Source organism: Herpailurus yagouaroundi, unplaced genomic scaffold (assembly GCF_014898765.1).
Source record: "Herpailurus yagouaroundi ecotype Mexico unplaced genomic scaffold, PumYag 29, whole genome shotgun sequence".
Lineage (NCBI taxonomy): Eukaryota > Metazoa > Chordata > Mammalia > Carnivora > Felidae > Herpailurus > Herpailurus yagouaroundi.
The window spans coordinates 27,918,272-27,932,819 of NW_024412377.1; the positions used below are offsets into that span (position 1 = coordinate 27,918,272).

Here is a 14,548-nt window from a genome sequence, read left to right on the forward strand (position 1 = left end):
AAGACACAGACATCAAAATCCAGTAAGTACAGAGGACTCCCATTAGATTCAACAAAAACCGACCATCAGCAAGTCATATTATAGTGAAATTCACAAAATACTCAAGCAAGGAGAGAATCATGAAAGCAACAAGGGAAAAAAAGTCCCTAACCTACAAGGGAAGACAGATCAGGTTTGCAGCAGACCTATCCACAGAAACTTGGCAGGCCAGAAAGGAGTGGCGGGATATATTCAGTGTGCTGAATCAGAAAAATATGCAGCCAAGAATTCTTTATCCAGCAAGGCTGTCATTCAAAATAGAAGGAGAGATGAAAAGTTTCCCAGACAAACAAAAATTAAAGGAGTTTGTGACCACTAAACCACCCTGCAAGAAATTTTAAGGGGGACTCTCTCAGGGGGAGAAAAGATGAAAAAAATATATATGTATATATATACACACACACACACACACACAAAAAGCAACAAAAGATTAGAAAGGACCAGAGAACACCACCAGAAACTCCAACTCTACAAGCATCATAATGGCAATAAATTCATATCTTTCAGTGCTCACTCTAAACGTCAATGGACTCAATGCTCCAATCAAAAGGCATAGGGTAACAGAATGGATAAGAAAACAAGACCCATCTATATGCTGTTTACAAGAGACCCACTTTAGACCTAAAGACACCTACAGATTGAAAATAAGGGGATGGAGAACCATCTATCATGCTAATGGTCAACAAAAGGAAGCCAGAGTAGTCATACTTATATCAGAAAATCTAGACTTTAAAATAAAGACTGTATCAAGATATGCAGAAGAGCATTATATCATGATCAAGGGGGCTATAGACCAAGAAGACCTAACAATTGTAAACATTTACGCACCAAATGTGGCAACACCCAAATATATAAATCAATTAATCACAAACTAAAGAAACTCATCAATAGTAATACCATAATGGTAGGAGATTTCAACACCCCCTCACAACAATGGACAGATCATCTAATCAAAAAATCAACAAGGAAACAATGGCTTTGAATGACACATTGGACCAGAGGGACTTCACAGAAATATTCAGAACATTTCATCCCAAAGCAGCAGAATATACATTCTTCTCCAGTGCACATGGAACGTTCTCCAGAATAGACAATATACTGGGACAAAAATCAGCCCTAAGTAAGTACAAAAAGATTGAGATCATACTGTGCATATTTTCAGACCACAATGCTATGAAACTCGAAATCAACCACAAGAAAAAATTTGGAAAGGTAACAAATACTTGGAGACTGAAAAACATCCTACTAAAGAATGAATGGGCTAACCAAGAAGATAAGAGGAAATTAAAAAGTGTATGGAAGTCAATGAAAATGATAGCACCACAACCCAAAACCTCTGGGACGCAGCATAAGAGGAAAGTATATACCAATCCAGGCCTTCCTAAAGAAGGAAGAAAGATCTCAGATACACAACCTAACCTTACGCCTTAAGGAGCTGGAAAAGAAACAGCAAATAAAACCCAAAACCAGCAGAAGACAGGAAATAATAAAGATTAGAGCAGAAATTAATGCTATCAAAACCAAAAAAACCCAGTAGAACAGATCAATGAAACCAGAAGCTAATTCTTTGAAAGAATTAACAAAATTGATAAACCACTAGCCAGTTTGATCAAAAAGAAAAAGGAAAGGACCCAAATAAGTAAAATCAAGAATGAAAGAGAGACATCACAACCAACACAACAGAAATAAAAACAGTAACAAGAGAACATCATGAACAATTATATGCCAATAAAACAGGCAATCTGGAAGAAATGGACAAATTCCTAGAAACATATACACTACCAAAACTGAAACAGGAAGAAATAGAAAATTTGAACAGACCCATAACCAGTAAGGAAATCGAATTAGTAATCAAAAATCTGCCAAAAACCAAAATCTGGTCCAGGACCAGAGGGCTTTCCAGGGGAATTCTACCAAACATTTAAGGAAGAATTAACACCTATTCTCCTGAAACTGTTCCAAAAAATAGAAACGGAAGGAAAACTTCCAAACTCTTTCTGTGAAGCCAGCATTACCTTGATTCCAAAACCAGACAAAGACCCCACTAAAAAGGAGAACTATAGATCAATTTCCCTGAAGAACATGGATGCAAAAATCCTCAACAAGATATTAGCCAACTGGATCCAACAATACATTAAAAAAATTATTCACCACGACCAAGTGGAATTTATACCTGGGATGCAGGGCTGGTTCAATATCTGCAAAACAATTAACGTGATTCATCACATCAATAAAAGAAAAAAAATAATAAATAAATAGATAGATAGCTAGATAGATAGATACCATTGCAAATTGAAAAAAAAATCCAAGAAGCACAGAGAACTCCCAAAAGCTGGCCATTGCCAAGATATATCATAGTCAAAATCACAAAATATGGAGACAAAGAAAAAATCCTGAAAACAGCAAGGGCCAAAATGTCCTTAATGCATGAGGGAAGACAGATCAGGTTCAAAACAGATATGCCCACAGAAACTTGGCAGGACAGAAAAGAGCAGCAAGAGACATTCAATGTGATAAATGGAAAAAAAAATGCAGTGACGAATATTCTATACAGCAGGGCTGTCGCTCAAAATAGAGAGATAAAGAGTTTCCCAGACAAACAGAAACTAGAGGAGTTTGTGACCACGAAACCAGCCATATAAGAAATTCTAAGTGGGACTCTTTAAGTGTAGAAAAAAATAAAGACCAAAGGCAACAGAGACTAGAAAGGACCAGAAAGGACCAAACCCCAAAGACTAGAGCATCACCAGAAGCACTAATTCTACAGGTAACAGAATGTCACAAAATTCATATCTTTCAAGAATCATTCTGAATGCAAATGGACTAAGTGTTCCAATCAAAAGACATAGGGTATCAAAATGGATTTCAAAAAAAAAGATCCATCTATATGCTGCCTACAAGAGACTCATTTTAGACTTAAAACACTTGCAGATTGAAAGTGAGGGGATGGAGAACCATCTATCATACTAATGGATGTCAAAAGAAAGCCAGAGTAGTCATGCTTATATCAGACAAACTAGATTTTAAAACAAAGACTGTAACAAGAGATGAGGAAGGGTATTATATCAAAATTAAGGGGTCTATCCATCAAGAAGTTCTAACAATTATCAATATTTATGCCCCACACTTGGAAGCCCAAATATATAAATCAACTAATAACAAACAAAGAAACTCATCAATAATAATACAATAGCAGTAGAGGACTTTAACATCCCACTTACAGCAATAAAAAAGAGGCAGAAAAAGAATTCAAAAAATCAATCCCATTTGCTTATTGCAAAAACAATAAGATACCTAGGAATAAACCTAAGTAAAAAGGTAAAAGATCTATATTCTGAAAACTATACAACACTTATGAAGAAATTGAAGAGGACACAAAAAATGGAAAAGCATTCCATGCTCATGGATTGGAAGAACACACATTGTTTAAATGTCTACACCACTCAAAGCAATGTACACATTAAAAAATATATATTTATTTATTTATTTTGAGTGAGAGAGAGAAAGTGTGCACACACAAGGTGGGGGGGGGGGGGAGAGGGTGAGAGAAACTCCCAAGTGGGCACAGGGCTCATGCTCATGAAATGTAAGATCATGACCTGAACTGAAACCAAGAGTTGGTTGCTTAACTGACTGAGCCATGTAGGCACTCCAGAAATCTACACATTTAATGCAATTCCTAATAAAATACCATCAGCATTTTTCACAGAGCTAGAACAAATAATCCTAAAATTTGCATGAAACCACAAAAAAAACCCAAATATCCAACGCAATCCTGAAAAAGGAAAACAAAATGAGATATCACAATTCTGAATTTCAAGCCATATTACAAAGCTGTAGTCATCAAGACAGTATGGTAAGGGCACAAAAACAGACACATAGACCAGTGGAACAGAGTAGAAAACCTAGAAATGGACCCACAACTATAGAGTCAAGTAATCTTCAACAAGGCAGGAAAGAATTTCTGATGGAAAAAAGACAGGTGCTGTGTCTTTAGCAAACGGTGCTGTGAACGCTGGGCGGCAACATGTAGAAGAATGAAACTGGACCACTTTCTTACACCACACACAAAAATAAATTCAAAATGGATGAAAGACCTAAATATGAGACAGAAAATCATCAAAATCCTAGAGGAGAAAGCAGGCAGAAACATCTTTGACCTCTGTCACAGCAACTTCTTACAAGACAGGTCCCTGAAGGCAAGGGAAGTAATAGCAAGCATAAACTATTGGGACTTCATCAAGATAAAAAAACTTCTGCACAGAGAACGAAACAATCTCCAAAACTAAAAGGCAGCTTATGGAATGGGAGAAGATATTTACAAATGGCATATCTGATAAAGGGCTAGTATCCAAAATCTATAAAGAACTTAGCAAATTCAACACCCATAAAACAAATAATCCAGTGCGAAATGGGCAGAAGGCATGAATAGATACTTTTCCAAAGAAGATATCCAGATCGCTAACAGGCACACGAAAAGGTGCTCAGCATCACCCATCATCAGCGAAATACAAATCAAAACCATGATGAGATATCACCTCATATCTGTCCTAATGGCTACTATTAACAACACAAGAAACAATAGTTGTTGGCAAAGATGTGGAGAAACGGGAACCCTCTTGCACTGTTGGTGGTAATGCAAACTAGTGCACCTACTCTGAAAACATTATGGAGGTTCCTCAAGAAACTAAAAATAGAACTACCCTATGATCCAGCAATTGCACTGTTAGGTATTTACCCAAAGGATACAAAAATAAAGATTTGAAGGGATACATGAACCCTAACGATTATGGCAGCATTATCAATAATAGCCAAACCATAGCCCAAATATCCATCAACTGATGCATGGATAAAGAGGATATGGTATGTATATATATATATATATATATATATATATATATAATAGAATATTACTTGGCCATCAAAAAGAATGAAATCTTGCTATTGCAACAACATGGATGGAGCTGGAATGTATTATGCTAAGTGAAATAAGTCAATTAGAGGAAGACAAATACGATATTATTTCACTCATAAGTGGAATTTAAGAAACAAAACAGATGAACACATGGGAAAGGAGGGAATAAAAAAGAAGAGAGGGAAACAAACCCCAAGAGACTTTAATGATAAAGAACAAACCAAGGGTTGACAGAGGGATGTGGGTGGGAGTTGGGCTATGTGCGTGATGGGTATTAAGGAGGGCACTTGTTGTGATGAGCACTGGGTGTTGTATGTAAGTGATGAATCACTGAATTTTACTCCTGAAACCAATATGGCACTGTATACTAACCAAAATTTAAATTAAAAACAAAAAAAGGAAAAAAAATTTTACCCTAAGAAGAGAAAATTGTCATTTGGCCAACACTGTCACTTAGTAGAGGTCTTTAGAGACCTAATTTGTAGAAACAATAACGTGTATGAAGGGATGTAATAAACTATAAGAATAAGAATGAAGAATAAGAAACTTTCCTCAAAGATATCTCAAAATAAAAAGTATTCAGAAGGAGAGAACTATACTTCCCAGTTTAGTATAGACATACGCTGACAAGTTAGAAGGGAACATGATAAAGATAGGGAGCATAGAACTGCTGGGTCCTCCAGCTGTCCTAGAGTGACCCCAGATCGCCTTTATGTGTGAGCAGAGAGCAGGAAGTTACTTGCAGCAGGGAGGTGAGGCTGGCATGGTGAGTAGTTTCTACCTCCCTGACATAAATGGGAAAACAAAAGGCACATAAGTAACATAAAGCAACAACTAAAACGGGGAAAATCAGTAAAGGAAGCCAATGCATATTGAGATGTAAGAAAATAGGACAAAGACCTAATGCCCATCATGTGGGCTAAACACCGTGTTTTTTATTCAGCTACACATTTGAAAACTACACAGTTGTCCGAAGGGAGGAAGGCTTTAGGGTAATCCTTCAGACAGATTCCTTTCATCTCAATGGTAAAGCCGGGTTTAAATGTAAATCCCGTTTTGCACTTGAGCTTTTTGTTTCTTTGTTTTTGCTTTTTAAGAAGTGGAATATTCTGACCAACTTCATAATTTATACCACAAATTCAGATTATTTCTGAGTTTAGCCTTGTCTCTCCACTAAAAACAAGGGCACTTCAATGAATGATCATCACAAAAACAAAATTGAAGATGATTCAACCCCCACATGAAACAAAACAGCTCTCCTTGGCATTTAAAGAACTACCATGTGGCAAAAATAATCCCAATTTAGGTTTCTCACATGTGCTCAATAAATATTAGTTAATTTTAGAAATCTAAATTAGTTAATTAGAAATCTAAATATTCAGAAAATGTTCTCAAAATTTGGTTTTCTTTTGTGAGCAATTACAACTTCATTTATAGTACATGAAAGGAACTCTTCCCTACCCAACAATTTAGTGTGCCTCAGGGAAGTTGTCTTTAGGAAGTCAAACAAAAAATAAGCCGCAGAGAGTTGTAACAAGGAAGAGTGAATAACAGTACATTTCAAACTCAAAATGTCCAAACCTGAGTTTTCCATGCTCTCCTCACCCCTTCTTCCAAATCTGGCTCTTGAATCCACCCACTGACTGGCCAGGGCACTTGAAGTCTCATAATGAGTTTCTCGGTTTATATACAATCAAGTTAATCATGACACCCTTTTTTCCTTTAATTTTGCCTATTTCTATTTCCATAATTTAGATCCTCATCCTCTCGTACATAGATACTTCAGACAGAGTCTTTTAGTCCAGTTTTATTGTCTGTCAATCAAATCTACCTCCTGCTTTTTAGAATCTTAATTTCATCATGTCATATCTTTACAACCTTCTGTGGCTCCCTATTTCCCAGCCCATTAAGTCTTAGTTCCCTGTATAGCTTTCAGGAATCTCCATCGTGTTTCCATGTATAACATCTCTGTTGCATGCATTACTTCTCCTGGGCTTAGAATCCTGTAGACTAGTAAGGTCAGGCATCTGCTTTTTCTATAAACACATTATTCTTCTTCCTTCTGCTGTATCTGAGATCATTTTATTTCCCTGGTGTGACCATGGTTTCTTCAGGCGAACTTAAGTTTCTTAAATTTAAACGTCACTTCCTCGAGAAAGCATTTCCCAACTACACTTTGTACCTCCAATTCAGGTGAGACCTCCAAATTATATGTTCCCATTACACCCCGGGGTTTCCATTGCAACACTGTCCACACTTACGATGGTTTGTCTCTTTCCCTCTGTGACCATGAACTCTTCTAATGGCATCAGTCTAATCCATCCGCACTGTGCATCCTGGTAGCCCATAGTCCCTGGCACATAGCAGCTGCTTCAAAAACATCTTTTGGCTTATTATTAAATTGAAGTCAAGGACAATGTCTCCAGGTGTTGGTGTTTTTTTTTTTTTCTTTGGTAACTTTTAAAAGTCATAAAACCTGGGGCGCTTGGGTGGCTCAGTTGGTTAAGCATGGGCTCTTGATTTCGACTCAGGTCATGATCTCACAGTGGTGAGATCAAGCCCCACAGTGGGCTCTGTGTTGAGAGTGGAGCCTACTTAAGACTCTCTCTCTCCCTCTTCTCCTCCCCCACTCTCAAAAAATAATACATATATAAAACCTTACCTTTAAAAATGGGAAAGTTATTAACGATAGCTGACTTTATTTTTCATGGAACTAGGAGGGTGGTGTCGAGTTTGCTTTGAGAAACAAGTTATCAATACTAATATTTGAAAGTCTCCTCAGTAGGGGCTTCTGGGTGGCTCAGTCAGTTAAGTGCCCTACTCTTGGTTTCATCTCTGGACATGGTCTCACGGTTTGTGAGTTTAAGCCCCGCATCGCTCTCTGTGCTGACAGTGCAGAGCCTGCTTGGGATTCTGTCTCTTCTGCTCTCTCTGCCCCTTCCCTGTACACACTCTCTCTCTCAAAAGAAATAAACTGAAAAAACAAAATCTCCTCAGCAAACCACAGTGAAAACTAAGACGGGAAACCCTGAGGGAATTTGACTCATCTGAGGTGGGCCTGAGCCTTCTCCAGCCTGGAAGGGTGAAGGCAGGGAGGTAGATACTGACAGTTCCTCTCCCGTGTGGTTTACAGAAAAGGACTTGTTCTTCCTGTGATCCTTAGCTGAGCATAGAGTCTTAGGAAAAGAGCGAGAGCAGGGCGTGAGCACTGCAGGGAGAGCCTGTAACATACCCAGTACCTGTAACTCCCAATTTATAGATCCTTCTGGGCCTGGAACCCATCACTTAAAATAATGACATCAGGAGGAGGTGCACTCATTTGTGGCTGGAATCCTTCAGGCACCCCCCGTCCTGACCTTAACTTTCCTTCCAAGTACTCATCCTAACAGCATACCTGGATGCAAGACGAGCCACCTTTTCAACACTGGAGCTCCCTTGTGCAAAATCTGAGTTTCTGTGTCTTTTTTCTTAAAATGGTTTGTAGCCTGTCATCCCTCCTACAGTCCTTCTCTTAACTCTGATCTCTGAGATCTCACTCTTGGGTTTTTGTTTTACAACTGCCTGACTTAAACCATATGTATGTGCATGGGGAGAGTGGCTCCCCAGGTCTTTCTGATGCCTAGCTAGCCTCTCATTCTCTTTGATCTTCCTAAATTCCCGAGCAGAAGTTCTTAACATGAGGGTCCACCATCAGAGGATTCAACCTCAGTAACAAAACCTATGCTTTGGTAGCTGCTGTGAAACAGGGCCATTCATTCATTGGTTCAACAAATAAAGAGTGTCTACTATGTGCTATGAATTATTCTTGGTGAGAAAACTGAGGCAGTAACTTATCCGGGTTCTCACGGCTCAGAGGTGATGGCTCTAGGGGCTGGAGCCGTTTCTCTAAGAGACCTCTTAAAATTATTTGAGGGATACAGTGGAAGTCTGACGTCAACCAAGCCCCCAAAGCCTAGTACATGAGAATGACCATTCGACAAAATACTTTTGTTCCCGGTCCGGCAAGGCATGTGTGATACAACCCTGAATAGTGCAGGGTCCTTCCCTCAAAGTTCAGGGTGTTGGAGAATTGTGGCTCCTTTCTGAAAAAGGAGAACTGATGTAGGACGGTGGGATGACAGAAGTTCTTCCTGGTCAAAACTTGAGGTGTAGGCGGGAGGCAGAACAAGGTGAGATGTGGGGTTGGTGAGCCTCTGTGACCTGTGTGAAAATTGCAGACATGTCACCTTGTGCCCATGGACTCTGATCACTTATCAGCTCTCTCTCATTTATTTCCACCTCCTCCTGTAGGTTTCATCCTTCCTTGCAGAATAACAGGTCCTACAAGCATAACAGCAGCTGATTGAATCGACAACAGTATTTTTAGCCAAGCTTCGTTAAAGATTCAACACAAAGCCAAACTGTGTTAGTCATAACATATGAGCAAAACTGCAGACTCCCTCTTCATTCATTTTAATCAAATGTATTTACATATATTTACAGCTGTCTCTGTTTCCTCAGAAATGATCTTTTCTGCAGCTTAGTCTTGAAGCCTCAGTTCAATGTCCATGTGTTCAAATAAGCTTTAGCTCTTATTTACTTATAAACACCTATAATGGGCTTTCCTCCTTTTCTTCTTCTGTCTACGCCTCCTCTTCTTCCTTCTCTCTTTTGACATGAACAGATCCCATTTGTATATTTCTTCCTGTTGTTTCCAGAAGGTTCAAAATGTTGAATATTTATGTATCGGCTAGATTTCCTGTAGACCCATCCATAAAAATATTTTGGAATAATCACCACTTTCTTTAACAGCCATTAACCAAGAGTCATCTGAGAGGCCTGGTGATTTGAAAATCAGACAATTGGGATCCGTTCTGTGCAATATGGTGGCCACCAGCCACATTGAGCTATTGAGCACTTCATGTGAAATGATGTGTTTAGATATATTGGATTATTTAAAATTAATTTTACCTATTTTTTTCTTTTTAATGTGGCTGCCAAAATTTTTAAATTATATAAATGGCTGATACTATATTTCATCACCTACACAGACCAGTGTAAGATGGAAACAGACCAGTTTCTCTATCATTTTGCATAACAACACAAGAGAGTCCCAAACTGAGAGAGCGCAGGGCATGAACACTGCAGTGAGAATTTATGACAGTTTCACTTCTTATTAATTTGGTGATTTTAGGCATGTTACTTATCTAATCTCAGACTTAGTTTCTTCCTTTGTAAAATGAAGATAATTATAGTTCTTATCTTTAACAGTTGTTGTAAGGATGAAATGAGATGATGCCTGTATATTAATTAGTTTTGCATGGAATCTAGCTCAAGATAAATGCTAATTAAGGAAAAAATATGATTACATGAGTTATTAAGTTCTGAGATAAGAGTCTTCCTTGTATAAACCAACTGGTTTTAATAAAACAATGGAAACTCAGCAACATCACTGTTCTGTTTAGACTGGGCTCCACCATGAGGTCCTTATGATCAGATATTCATCTTAGATCACATTTCAGGGGCTGCCTTTGAAAGATTTTCTTTACCTATGAGTTTTGTTTCTTTTACCTTCTATCTCTTATCTTTGCGATTTTTAAAAAATAAATACAAATTATAAAATTGAGTTATGGTTAGCCATGTCTCTTAAGGACATTCAATTAAAAACTGATATCTTACTTTCTTTAAGTGATTTGAACATTGATTTGAATATTATGAATTTCCTCTGAAAGTACAAATATAGTGCAGTCATAACATTCTTATAAAGTAAGCAGCAAATATTCAATAGCTCTGTGTGACTGTATGTGTATAACGTATTACACAGTGAATAAACACACGAGGGTACCCATCAGCATTGCACAATATGGGATTCCTTATGAGTCCAGATATATTTTCAGTTTCAAGGGTTTTAAGATTTCCAGGATATCCTCCTCCCTGCCTCCCACCCATCCACCCAGTTTCTTTTGGCCATCTTTAGATGATATGTGTTTTAAGTAAGTGAAACAGGGAAAGAGTACCAGTAATTATCCCTTTTTATACAAGAATTGAATGGGTTAACCTGTTTTCCAGTTACATTAGAATTTTTTAGGCTCAAACCAATGGTTGTCATAAGATAACATGTTTGGTAAGCATAACTATATTTTACACTGTAAATAATTAAGCACACACATACACACACGTGCACATTTAACATGAATTGGCATATTTCTCTAACACTAATCTTACGTGGTCTACTTCCTTGGCTGGGTTCCTTCTTATCTTTTCTCATCATCAGAAATGATCTTATCTAAAAAGGTTTAGAACAAAGCCCTATGCTACCTCAAGTCTTCCCAGCCGAGCATTTTGCAGCCAGTGTGTTCTTTTTCACTGTAAGAACTGTAGGCAGAAAGAGGCCTCTAAAATCATTCCAAATTTAAATAGACAGTCAACACTCTGACAGATATTTTTTAATGGTCTTTCAGCTGATCAGTGTAACACACTGAAATCTCATTAGCATGTTGTCACTGCTTGCGGTATGGTTGTGTCTGGTGGCTTGCAAATGAACTGAGAATACTGAAACTTCAAATTTAATTCCCTTCCAACACTGTTTCCTAAGAGGGTTTATAATAGTTTTGGCGGTTACTATAGCCAAAAAGAAACCGTCTGAGGCTCTTTAGAATCATCACATCCAGCAAATTTCACATGCCCTGGGGTTGAATTAAGAGCCTTTACCATTTTCCAGGGCACTTGGGTGCAGAGTATTTTGCAGAAGAGTGAAATCTGAAGAGGCAAAGCCTTGACATTTGACAAACAAGCAGCTTCATCTGGCAAGATGACATTAGTCTGTTGCTCCTTTCAGTCACTGTTTCTTTGTCATGCTGGAAACGTCAGCAAGGGGCCAAGAACTGGGTCACGCAGTGACCAGAGAATTGGGGCTTTTGTGGTATCAGCAGAGACAGTAGCAGCAGCTACATAATTGTTGCCATTTCCTGGTGATACTTTCAACTGTCTATCTTCTTAGATGCCATCCAGCAGAAGAGTGTGGCATAGTTGTCTCCAAAGTGGACTATCAAACATGCCATCTCCAACCCCCAAAATGAGAGAAAGACATCTAGATGGTGAAAGGATATAACTAGCCGTGGAGTAGATATGGTGGCAAAGATTGGTCAACTGGCTCAACAGAGCCAAATGGCAAAAGGCAGTGCCGCAGGCAGGAGGTGCGTTCCAGAGCCTGGCTCAGTTTGGTGAACAGCAGGCTGACAATGAACTCAAGGAGATGGAATAGAGCCACAGTGGAGGGCACCAGGCAGACTAATTGCTGAGTCAATGAAACTGCCACCTGTGACCTGGGCCTTTTGCCTGCCAGGGTCATGCTACCCTGAAGAGCACAGAAACCTGGGAGGTCAAACAGTAAGCCTGAACTAGGAAGATTTCAAAAGCACCATCTTGAGGGAATGGGGAGAAGGGAGCAAATATTGAAGGAATGATGAAGGATGCAGCCCATAGCAGATACGTGCTTACTTGCAGACAGACGATACATGTTGAAAGTATGCAAATGGCTATGACCTCTAACGACAGAGCTAAGCAAACAGACTCTCCAAATGTTTAACTCTTCACCAGCCTCCTAGTCAAATCTCTTCTTTCTGCTACATTCTAGAAACATGCACTTGCTTGGGCAGTTTTTAGGATTTAGCAGTATGAACCCTCCCCTCCCTTAACTTCCCTTGCCTGGTTTGAGTTCAGTTTATTTCTACATTTTCCATTTTTGCTTTTTCATACATTTATTTGGCCACCAACCTAGGTCATCTAATTGAACTCCACATATGGCCTGTTACCTCTCCTTGGAATTTGACACCCTAGATTCTAGCTTCAGCTTGGCTGTTGGGATCCAGAGCATACGCATCCTTCCTTTCACCACTCATTCTTACTCATTCTTTCTTTCTCTATAGATAATGCTTTCTTATAGTAGGAGTTCATTACAGTTATTTAAGTTTGGGGAAATTTTCTTTAATAACTGTAAACATCATTGTGAGGAAACTCAGCTGCATTTTGTTTTATTTTGTCTGCTTAGTTCAAAAAAAGCTAATGTCTCTAAAAAATTGGTTTTGCCCATGCTTGGTGCATCCACTAGTCTGAAAATTCCATAAAATCGTGAACGGAGTATGTTTGTTCATCACTATATTTCTGTACCTACTGAAAAAAAATGTGTCGAATGAATATCTTGGAATCAGTATGCCCATATGAGGGTAGGCTTATCTTAAACAAATATTTGAGAACCATAGGCCATGACATAAAGGTATGATATGGTCTTAAAGGAATTTAATTCTAAATGCGTGGAGCTGAACCATTTAGAGCAGAGAAACCAGGATGTCCTCTTTGCCATGGGCATTTGACTTTGGACTTGGCACCTGCTACTGATGCCTTAGCAAAGGACACTCCAGGTTATTTACTCCCAACATGCAACCTTCTTCAGTGAGCAGAACAACTGATTTTGCCATACTTCAGACATTACTGTACATTCATTTTTCAATTCTCTGGTGACAGCCACATCAAATAGCATTCTCCCTGTTGTTTTCTTTGAAATATTACTACCTGAACAGATGATACAAACACAATGATCACTGAAAATTCCATCAGCGCTTCTTAAACTGGTGTCCATAGGTGGTCTCTAACGGTCCTGTAAACACTTGAATATTGTCTACAAAATATTGAGAGTATGTGCATTACATTTTCTGGAGAGAAAGATTTCTGGTGTTAAAATATTCCCTGTATTTATGGCTTTGTTTCTGCTCTTGTTTGTTTGTTTTGTTTTTTAGATTCCACACATGAGTAAAATCATACAGTGGTTGTCAGAAGGGAGGGAGGTGGGGGGATGGGCAAAATGGATGAAGAGGAGTGGGAAGTAAAGGTACAGCATAGGGAATATAGTGAATGGTGTTGTAATAGCGTTGTGTGGTGACAGGTGGTAGCTACCCTTGTGGTGAGCACAGCAGAACATACAGACTTGTGTGTCATAGACTCTGGGTCTAGAGTTCTCTCTCATCCAGTAAGAGAGCGGGACACAAGATTGAAAACGCGAGAGGGGCTAACGTCCAGGAGGAGACAAGAGCCCCGAGTAAGGGTCGTTGCTCCATTTTTATTAGGATCAGAAGGCTTACAAGCGTGACGGATGTTCACAAAGAGACAATGAAATCTTGAACATTAACTCATGGGCGTGGGGGAATGGGGGTTTTGAAGATATGCAATGTTAGAGGTTTGGGCCAATACAAAACAAAATGCCAGTGCTGGGGGGAAGGTTGTTTACAGCAGACATGAGGCCTCCTCTCTGTTCCTGAACTGGTCTAGGAGACAAGAAAGACAGAGCTTGCTACCTCAGGGTGAAAAGAACAGCTTTAAATCCAAATGACAGCCCTGCCTTAGTTTAAAGCTAAGTTCTCTTTTCTGCTTATTATGGATCTTTGATAAGAAATACAATTGCTGAGAAGTCTGTTTTGCTTGCTGTTTGCTACGAGCATTGTGAGACCTTTCCTGAATGTAACCCGCTGTGTAGTAGAATGGGTTGTGAAACTTCCTAAATGTAGTCTGATATGTAATGGAATGAGTGATTGTACATAAACTAACCAGCATTTCTCGCTT

The 14,548-nt window shown here is 38.9% G+C and overlaps 1 long non-coding RNA gene across 1 annotated transcript; it reads left to right on the plus strand.

The window, feature by feature from the left end:
* The first annotated feature begins 229 nt into the window (after positions 1 to 229).
* Positions 230 to 2,740, plus strand: LOC121040934 (uncharacterized). The gene is made up of 2 exons (XR_005795499.1): positions 230 to 315; positions 2,625 to 2,740. It is a non-coding gene; the product is annotated as an uncharacterized LOC121040934 (long non-coding RNA).
* Positions 2,741 to 14,548: the final 11,808 nt, after the last annotated feature.